A 10,809-nucleotide genomic window follows, 5' to 3' on the forward strand; every position below is an offset into this window, starting at 1 on the left:
AAATCAGAGGCTTATATCGATATGGAATTTTACAAGGTATAGGGGTATGTACAGAAGGTGTAGAATCAGTCTTGGTCTCTTGAGGCTCATCAGTTTGAAGATGGTCATCACAAGATTCCGAAAAAGGGTCTTGATCAAGCTCAAAGGCATGCAAATCTTTGGTAATCACAATCTTCAAAGGGAAGGAACCAAATGCAGGCCGAGGATCTTTTCTCAAATACAATATACTTTGTAAAGCCTTCTTGAAATTCTTAGGAAAAGAGAAGAAATAATTTAGAACAAAGAACAAAATGTCTTGGATGAAATTCCAACTTGAATACCTGATCTTTCCATATTGTCCTTTCATGTTTCTGCTGGTCAGGTTCATCCTCCAGTGGAGTCCTTGGATCTGATCTCAAAACTGATTTGGAATCACTAGCTGAATGATTTCAGTCTTGCGGTGTCTGATCATTGTCCACCATCAACAATCAGATCTAAACTTGATTACATTTTGCTAAGGAAACCAGATATTTAGTTTATAAACTAAATCGGAGATTGACTGAAGCAACATTCATCTACTTTTGCTAATGCAAAGCAAGAGCGTTTCGAAAGCTACTTGGCTAACTTCAAGCTCTGTCTATAGTTTATAAAGCAAACAACAAACTTTTTGTCTCCCCAGTGGAGTCGCCACTATGTTAGGGCCTAAATCTACCTCAGGATGAAAAAGGCAAGATGTAGGGTAACATCAAACCAAGCTTAACCTGGTAGCTAGCCCTACTAGGTCGGGTGAGGGCTCTCTCCTTGTCAATCTCAGAAAAGATGGCCTATGAAGCTTGATATCACTAATGTAATAACTGATTTTAGGTTAGGTATGTGTAAAGAGGTGTTTGATTGAATTTAAGATGGGTTTGCTGGCTCAATTGTGAAAGGAAGATTTAGGTCCGGGGAATGGACATAGTCTTGTAGAGATCTCTATGGGGCGAGGTAGGCAAATGGTTTAGCACTTCAAATTGACTAAGATGGAGAGCTTTTAGACTGGTGAGGAGTTGGAGAGGGCATGAAAGTCTCAGGGATCCTCTTCAAATAACTGAAAACATAGATAACTAAACAAACCCTAGGTAGAGCACTGCAATTTTCAATGTATTCTACCTTTATCCTTGTTTGTTTTAGTTAAGATGAAATAAGGAGATATAATGGCATACATAAAACACATATAAACTTGCAATTACAGAAGGAAACACAATACCAAATCAAGATGCCACAAGAATCCCATAAAGTGCTGCAAACCCTAGTCAATTCCTTAGCCAAACTGCTGAAAAGAGTGTACAACAATGCTCAAAGCATTCATAAGAGTCCAACCTTCTCAAATGACTGAAAAACTACTAGATATAGGCATCAAACAACTCATGCTAGGCTTTAGGGGTCGAGTTCATGAGTTTAGGAGCTGTTTCAACAAGATCTAAACTAAGAACTGAAAAGTAGGTAGTGGAACAACATGCCTCTAAAACCTAGGAAACTGATTCATTCAGTTGCAAACTACTTTTTCAAGATGAATCTACCTCTATGTGTGAAAATTTAGCATAATTACGTCAAAATACATCAATTCACATTAGATTACATCATGAGTTTTACTATTAGAAAGAGAAAAGTCAAACTGTGAATAAACTAGTCGAAAAACAGAGTTTTTTGGCCAAAATGAGCGAATTTCCTCCAATGCGTCGCTCTGATTTCCCTATGTGTAGCACCTTTTTGTAGCTAATTTTGGAGGCCTTTCCGTACACCAAATTTACTCCAAGTGGGCTTGTTGGAAAGGTTTTCCTATCTACTTTCCAAAAAAAGTGGAATTTCTGAATTTGGCCTCCATTTGCCCATCCAAAATTGAGTTCTCCTAACACTGCTTCCTGTGTGTCCAAAAAGGGGCAGAAAGGTCATTTTTGAGGTGTTTTTGACCTTTTTGGAAGCTCAAAACTTGTCAAAATTTCTTGGCCATGTGAGGGAATTCATATTTTTCCATGAAAAATCCAAAAATTCAAACCATTTTGCAAAATTCCTAGCCAACTCAATGCGTAGTGCCGGTGGCGCAGCGCATTGGGTAGAGAAACCTGTTTTTTAGGCCAAAAATTTCAAAATTGCAAAAAGTTTCCCAAATTTCTTGAAATTTGGGCTGAGTGTTCCTCATCCGGTGCTGTGTTGGGCTAAGGAAGCCTCAGGCAATATCTGGAGTCTATTTTGCTCTTTTCTCTTCCTCATGTTTTTCTTCAATTTGGCCTTCAAATTCCTGATTCTTGCTTTGCACACCATATTTCTTGACAAGTAGTGGTATGCCATGTTCCTCAACATGTTTTTCTCATTTTTGGCCTTCTCTAGCATTCTTTCTAAGTGCATGTTTGTCCTCTCAAGCCAAGATTCACGATCAGCTTGAATTTCTTGCTCAAGTGTTGTCAACATGGTTTTCCTTCTCTTTGTTGCTTGCCTGGTTTTCTTTTATGTTTTGCATCCATGGATGAGTGGGACTGATGAGGGGAGGATTTGATGCTAGCTGTAGGGTTTTTAGGGAGTGATAGGGTTTAGAGATGCAAATTAGGGTTTGGGAATAGTGGGATTAGGTATTAGGGTTTTTAGTTTTAGGGATAAGGGGATAGGTGAGTGTGAATGAAAGAGGAGAGGGAAAGTGATATGAGTGAAGTGTAGTGAGAGCAAAATGAAAATGGGGATACAACAGCAAAACTACAATTTTGCAAACCCTAGGCAATTTTCTCAACACAACTTTGCAAGGAACTAGGGTTTTGTTTTTAACCTATTGAAACACCATAAACACTGATGGAAACTCATACATTAGAAATATGGAGGTGTTAACTTACTTGTGGAATGAAGAATTTGCAATTTTGGAGCTTTGGAGGAAGATTTGAATGGATTTCAGGCTTTGTAGACCTATGCACCGCGCTGCCCCAATGCGTAGTGCCAGTTATAAAATTACACTGTAAATCACTGCCCAATGCGCCGCGCTGGATGAGTGCGTAGTGCCTTTTTGCAGACAAGTTTTGGAGGCCTTCCCGATGTCCAAATTGGGCATGGGATAGTTCGTTAGAAATTGTATTGAGTCTACTTTCCAACCCAACTTGAATATTTTAATTTGGAGTTCATTTGCCCTGTCAAAAGTCAAATCTCCCAAGACTGGTCAAAATGTGCAAAATGAGGCTGCCTCAAAGCAGAGTGTTGTTGCAGTCAACTTTTGAAGGTCTTATTCAACCCAAAATTGAGCTCATTATAGCTCATTGTAACTCTCTTTGTGTCTCATTATCACTTGACTCGTCAAGCAAGTCATTTGGCCAACCAAGCTAGGAGAAATATTGATTTTACCAAGGTCACTTCAAAGGTGCATCAATTCTCCTGAGGCAACTGTATTTTTGACATTTCGCTAAAACCATGACATCTGTGTAAAATGTGAAGGAGGGTTTCTTTCCTTGGCCTATTTTGGACAAAAACCTCTCTCAGTTTTCCCAAATTCATCTTTTCTTGCTCAAAAACATCATTGGAGTAAAACCTATCCCGATGTGTGGAACAGGGGATTTGTCAAAATGAAGTGAAATGAAGGGGATAAGGGGCTTCTAAATTCTTGAGAAAATTTTGGGAAGTAGGGAGGGATGCTAGGAAGTAGGGGAAAGTGGAATTTCAAATATTGAGTGAGGGGAAGGGGTCCAAAAGGGCAAAACACAGGCCTAGCCTAGAAAATTGTCAAGTTGTAGTAAGAAACTAGGGTTTGTGCGAAAATGAGGAATTTGAGGGATATCAGTGATGGGAAGTGTTTAATAAGGTACATTAAGGAAAGGGGAAGGTGTATGAACATCAGGATATGAGTTTTGCTGATGATTTGACCATCCAAGAGAAATTACCTGCAAAACCCTAGGAGAGTAAAATGAACCTTACCTAGGCACAACTGAAGCATGAACAAGGTGTAAAATGACCCATTGGAACCTGACATGATGATGACAACCCTTTGAATGATGGTACACTCATCTGAATGGTGACATGGACCGACATTTGGACAACTTTGAAAGGAGTGAAAACAAACCCTAGACGTAATACCTAGTGACAAAATTTTGCTTGAAGACTCACTGAAATGACAAAATTTGACCTTGACACCTTAAAATCACTTTGTAAGAGCATGTTTGATCATTGGAGGAAGGCTGAAAAGACTGACACTAACAAGCCAAATACCATTATTTAAAGCTAATTCATGTCCTGATGAGTGGTTGTTTTTAGAAGAACTCCCCTTTGATGTGCCATTTGATCTTTCATTATTTAGAACAAAATCTAAAAATGCAATCAATGAAATAGTTCTAGAACCTAATTTTATTGTAGACCTTGAAATTCAACAGGCCAATAGATCAATTGATGAATACATTATGAAATCTCCACAATCATCCATTAATACTACCACTACCCCTGAGCTTTCTGAATAATTGTCCACTACTTCGAGTTCACCATTATTCCCTTCAACTTCAACAATAATACCTTTCGAAGTCCATTCTTCATCACCATTTATACCTACACTCCCTCACCAACCCATCATTACTCATTCATCATCTACTAGCCCTAGTTCTTCATCCACTACTGCATCATCTCCAAGTACCTCAACCCCACATCTCAGCCTCTCCCAAATCACAGCAATGGAAAACAGATATGCTCCTCTTGTTTTACCTGCCCAACTTCATGCTATGCCCACAGATTATCAGAGTAAGATTTTCCTGTTTGATGCTACTGGTCATTACACTGTGCAAAAGCATGTAAACAAGATGTATGACTTTTTTTAACTGCATGAAATAGATGAAGCAGATGTCCAGATGAGACTCTTTGCCCAGACTTTGACTGGTGATGTCAAGAAGTTGTTTAAAGCCTTTCCTGCCTACCACATTGCAGACCTGGAAAATGTTCAAAGATTGTTTATTGATAGGTGGGAAAAGAAAAAGAATCCCTTACAAATCCTTTCAGAATATGAGAATATTAAAAGAGGGCCAAATGAGATTTTTCAAGATTACTGCACTAGATTCAATAATATATATAATGCAATCCCAGTTAACCTTAGACCCCCACTTGACTTAGCATTAAAAAGTTCCACGATGGTTTTGAGACAGATATGGCATACCAACTTAGGGAAAGAAACCCCCCAACATTAGAAGAAATGCAAAGTGTAGTTGTTAGTGTAGAAGTAAATATGTTCGCTAAAAGAGCTAGAGTTAGAAATGAAAGGAGAGGAACTGCTAAGGATGAAACTTCACCACCTGACATTAAAATAGATATTTTAGCCAAAAGTATGGAAAGACTAATGGATAGAATAGAGAATATGGAGAGGAAACCTCTATGGGATAACAAACAAGAACCTCCATTTAGAAACCCAAATTTTAGAAAAAACTAAAACATTGGGAAAAATGGACCAGATCAGAACATTAGGCCTCCTTCTCAAGAAAATTATGCAGAGACATCCCATCCGGAAGATCTAGAACAAGATACACAAATTAACCTAATGGGAATAAATGATGAGGACATTGTTTTTCTAACCCAAGATGAGCAGGAACTGTATATGTTGTAGCAATTACAAATATAGTTTGGGGAATCACTTGATTACAAACAAGGATATGATTCTGCCATCTTTGAAGTGCATAAATAATATAATCTATGAAGAAAAAAGAATGTTGACGTCCCTGACCAAACCAAGAAAATAGTACAAAATCAACCCAAGAAAATAAAGGAAGCCCTTGTTTCAAAAATCCTCCAAATTATCCCTAGGGAAAACCCAAAACCTTCTAGCCCCACAATTGTAGACATAACCTCTGATCAACCTTCTGCTGATCAATCACCCCCTTCAATTCCACCTAAGGAACTAGTGGACAAGGCTCAAAACATCAGATTTGAAAATCCACATAAGGAGGTCCCCAATAAAGGAAAAGAAGATAAGCCTACACAAATCCCTGCTGCAAAAATTCAAAACCTTCAAATAGAAAAATTCTCTTTGCCATTCAATTTGGGAGTAGAGATAGAAAAGCTAAAGATTTTAGTTCCTTTAACAGAACTAATCAAGAATGAAACTTATAAACCACAGATAACCTAGACCCTAAACATTGCTGAAAATGAGGATTTAGTCAACTTGTTTGATGACCAACCAGAACTCATATTTGGTCTAGATGTTAATGGCAAACCATTAGAAGGAGGAGTTCCACCTTTTCACATTAGCCTTAGTATCCATGACAAAATTCTACACAATGAAATGTTGGATTTTGGGGCCTCCCACAACTTAATGCCCAAATCAGTGATGGAGAAATTAAACCTAGACATTACAAGGCCTTATAAGGACTTTTTCTCATTTGACTCCAGTCATGTAAAGTGTCTAGGATTGATTAAAGACTTGTGTGTCACTTTAGTTCAATATCCTGCCAAAAGTATCCTTATGGATATTGTTGTTGCTGACATCCTAGCAAAGTATGGCATGTTGTTATCAAGATCATGGGGAGCTAAACTTCAGGGATTCTTACAACTAGATATGTCATATGCAACAATCTTTGTTTTTGGACAACCTAAGAAACTATACCGAGAAACCTTAATGAAATATATGGTAAGTAGCCAAGATTGGCCTCAAAACTTTCCCATCTACTCCATACTCTCAGATATTGATTCTTTTATCTTGTATAATGTTGATCAAACACAAGACCAAATTTTAGATAGTACCAATACAAAACCAAAAGAAATTGTAGTTTCTAGACAAAATGAAACTAACAAGACTTCAACACTATTCAATGAACAAGACGGTCAAATTTCTATAAATGATGAAAAGTTTGTTGCACCAGATAGTGTAAATATAGATCATGAGATATTATGGCATTTAGAATTTGATGGATCAGTCAATAGGTGAAGAGCAAGAGCAGGAGTGTGGATATATAGTTTGGAAAATAATTACTCAGAAGGCCATGCATATAGATTGAATTTTAAATGTACCAATAATATGGCTGAATATGAAGCATTGATTTTAGGTCTTAAGTTAGTTAGGAATCTAGAAGCTAAAATATTTTTTGTCATGGGAGACTCTGAACTAATTGTAAAACAGATTGATGGTGTATATATGACAAAGGACCCTAGATTAAGTTGTTATAGGGGAACTATCGTAGAAATACTTAACACTTTCCTAGAAACAAAGCTTGCAGTAATTCCTAGAAAACATAACATGCAAGCCCATAGTTTAGCAATGTTTGCTAGCACCTACAAATTACCCTTCCAACCTAACCATCAGTACACTGCTGAAGTTAGGCATAGACCTGCAATTCCAGACAATTTAAAGAACTGGAAAATATTTTCTGATGATAAACAGATAAATAACTTTTTAATTTCAGAAGAAGAGTTTACCAATAACAATATAGATACTGATACATCAATAGATCCTGACACTAAGGATGAGATAGAAATAAATAATATTGAAGGTGATGAAATATATAAACTCAACCCAACTAAATTTACCAAATTAGATGTAGATAACTTAGAGCAAATTGTGATTGGTGAAATAATCAGTGAAGAAACCAAAGTAATTAATCTCAAGGATAACTTCTTATCAAAGGGATTAACCCCTCTGGAAGATTTATTTGATTCAAATGATGTTCCTAGGAAACATAAAATGGAACCTTCAAGGTCTGATATAGAGGAATGTAATATAGGCACCAATGAGAATCCTAAACTGATCAAACTTTCAAAATCATTACCTCCAACTGAAAAAGTGAAATACATTGAGTTGTTGAAAGAATTTTAGGATGTTTTTTCTTGGAGTTATGAGGACCTCAAATCCTATGACACCAACATCATCCAACACACAATTCCTATTAAAGAAAATCAAAATCCTTTCAAACAAAAACTTAGAAGGATTAATACTGTCTTATTACTTGTAATTGAAAAAGAAATTCAGAGGATGTATGATGCCAAAATAATTGCACCAATCAGATTTTCTGATTGGGTCTCAAACTTGGTGCCAACCAGAAAGAAAACTGGCGAGATCAGACTTTGTGTGGATCTCAGAAACCTCAACAAAGTGTCACTAAAAGAAAATTACCCTCTCCCCAAAATGGACCACATTTTACAGAGAGTAGTTGGATCAACCAGAATCTCATTGTTGGATGGGTTTTCTGGTTATAATCAAATCTTGGTTCATCCAGATGACCAACCCAAAACTACCTTTACTACTCCTTGGGGCACATTTATGTATGTGAAAATGCCTTTTGGGCTAATGAATGCAGGAGCCACTTTCCAGAGGGCTATGGATATAGCCTTTGCAAAAGAAATTCATGATTTCCTTGTGATATATTTAGATGATGTTACTGTATTTTCAATATCTGACAATCAACATTTGGATCATCTAAGGAAAATATTTATTAAATGCAGGAAATTTGGAATCTCCTTAAACCAAAAAAAGTCCTTGTTTAGGTTAGAAGAAGGAAAGTTGTTAGGTCACATAATTTCAAAATATGGTATAAGAATAGACCCTACTAGAATAGAAGCCATCCTGCAAATAAAACACCCTAGGAACATTAAAGAGTTACAAGATTTTTTAGGAAAAATTAATTTTCTTAGAAGATTTATATCTAATCTAGAAGAGTTGATTAGATCACTAAACAACATGTTGAAAAAGGACTCCACCATAAAATGGATTGTTGAGGCTAAAAATTTGAAGACATTAAACTAGCCTTGACTAATACACTTGTGTTAATCAGTCCTAAATTTGACAGAGATTTCATCTTGTTTTCCTTTGCTTTTGAGCACACAATTGCTGCATTTCTATTGCAAAAAAATGACCAGGGCTACGAACAACCCATTACTTTCTTCAACAAAGCCTTGAGAGATTCCCCCTTGAAATATAATATAATGGAAAAACAAGCCTTGGCTTTAGTCAAAGACATTAAGGATTTTAGGGTATACATCTTATATTCTAAGATAGTATCCTACGTTCCTAATCAATAGTTAAAGACATCCTAACTTAGGATGGTATTGATGGAAAGAGGGGAAAGTGGATTGCTACTATTTTAGAGGATGATATAGAAATCAAACCTACTAAGTTAATCAAGGGCCAAGGTTTAGCCAAACTCATGGCTGAATCAAACTGTTCGGCCTTGGATATAAACTTTATTACAACAATAGATAATGAAGAGGAGATGGCAACTCCACTAATCAGCCAGGCCTTTATTGAATCACCTTGGTATGCTGATATTATTTATGTTTTACTGAATTTACAAGCTCCTCCTGAATTATCTAGGACTAAAAGCAGGTTTTTGAAGATGAAATCCTTGAAATTTTGTATATTAGACAATGCTTTGTTTTGGAGAGATCATGAAGGTATTCTTCTCAATTTCTTATTAAAAGAAGAATCTAACAAGGTTTTGCAAGAGTTTCATGCAGGTGACTGTGGAGGACACCTTTATTGGAAGACCACTGCAGATAAAATCCTTAGAGCTGGTTTCTACTGGCCTACCTTGTTTGCTGATGTAAAAAAATATGTGACCTCCTATCACAAATGCCAAATTTTTGAGGGGAAGAAAAAGCTCTTACCTTTACCCCTCAAGCCAATATCTGTAGAAATACCTTTTCAGCAATGGGGTTTGGACTTCATTGGTGAAATTAACCCACCCTCCTCTGCCCAACAAAAATGTATCCTCATAGCCACAAACTACTTCAAAAAATGGATAGAGGCCATACCTTCAAGGCAAGCCACAGATACTGTTATCATAAACTTCTTTGAAACCAATATTCTATCAAGATTTGGATGTCCAACTAAGCTCATTATTGATAATGCAACAACCTTTAAATCCAAAAGAATGATATATTTCTACAATAAATACAATATCACCCTTGGCCATTCCATAGCCTATTACCCTCAAGGTAATGGACTAGCAGAATCCTCAAACAAAATCCTAGTAAACATCATCAAGAAGTTACTAGAGGATAATAAGAAAACTTGGAATAAAAAACTAGTCAATGCCTTATGGGCAGACAAATTGACTACTAAGAAATCAATTGGTGCTTCTCCCTATCAACTAGTTTATGGGATGGAAGTTGTCTTTCCATCCTCTTTGGGAGTACCAATAATGAAGATACTTCAAGAATTGCAGGTTGAACCAAATAGTATCCAAATAAGAATCAACTAAACTATTCATCTACAACAACCCAGAGAAGAGGTCTATGTCAGGTCTCAAGTTGTGCAAGAAAAGGTTCAAAACATTTTTGATAAGAGAACCAAGGTTGAAGATTTCTAAATTGGTGACAAAGTGTTGAAGTGGGATTCAAGGAGGGAAGACAAAGGAAAACATGGGAAATTTGATTTCCTATGGAGAGGTCCCTATGTCATTTTTTATAGAGCAAATAATGCTTTCTTCTTGACAGAAATTGATGGTACAGATGCAGAAGGTGGGCTAGTGAATGGTTGAATGCTAAAGCATTACTTTGAACCAAGTTACTAATTTTCATTTCCCATTTGTACATATTTTATTTTCAAAAGTCTAGTTTGGATTGGATGGTGATCTTTGAAGTTGAATCTCGAAGAGAAGGCCCTAAGATTTAAAATGATTTACTGTCATAAGGATCAATAATGGAGATTCATAGAAGGACACTGTAGAGCTGTAACAAGGGTCTTTTTCACCTCTAGTTATCTCACATTACAAGTCAATCCGGGAGCGTTTTGTTATTGTAAAGGGTATCTCAATTTGAGGCTATTTGTCAGAGTAATGCTTAGTAGTATAGGTCTAAGAAATACAAGAGTAAACGGATGCTAAGATATGGCTAAATTACTTTTGCATAAAGGAA

This window comes from Pinus tabuliformis, chromosome 1_2 (genome assembly GCF_031772625.1).
Source record: "Pinus tabuliformis cultivar Carrire ecotype Pingquan chromosome 1_2, CPIR1, whole genome shotgun sequence".
NCBI classification, from domain to species: domain Eukaryota; kingdom Viridiplantae; phylum Streptophyta; class Pinopsida; order Pinales; family Pinaceae; genus Pinus; species Pinus tabuliformis.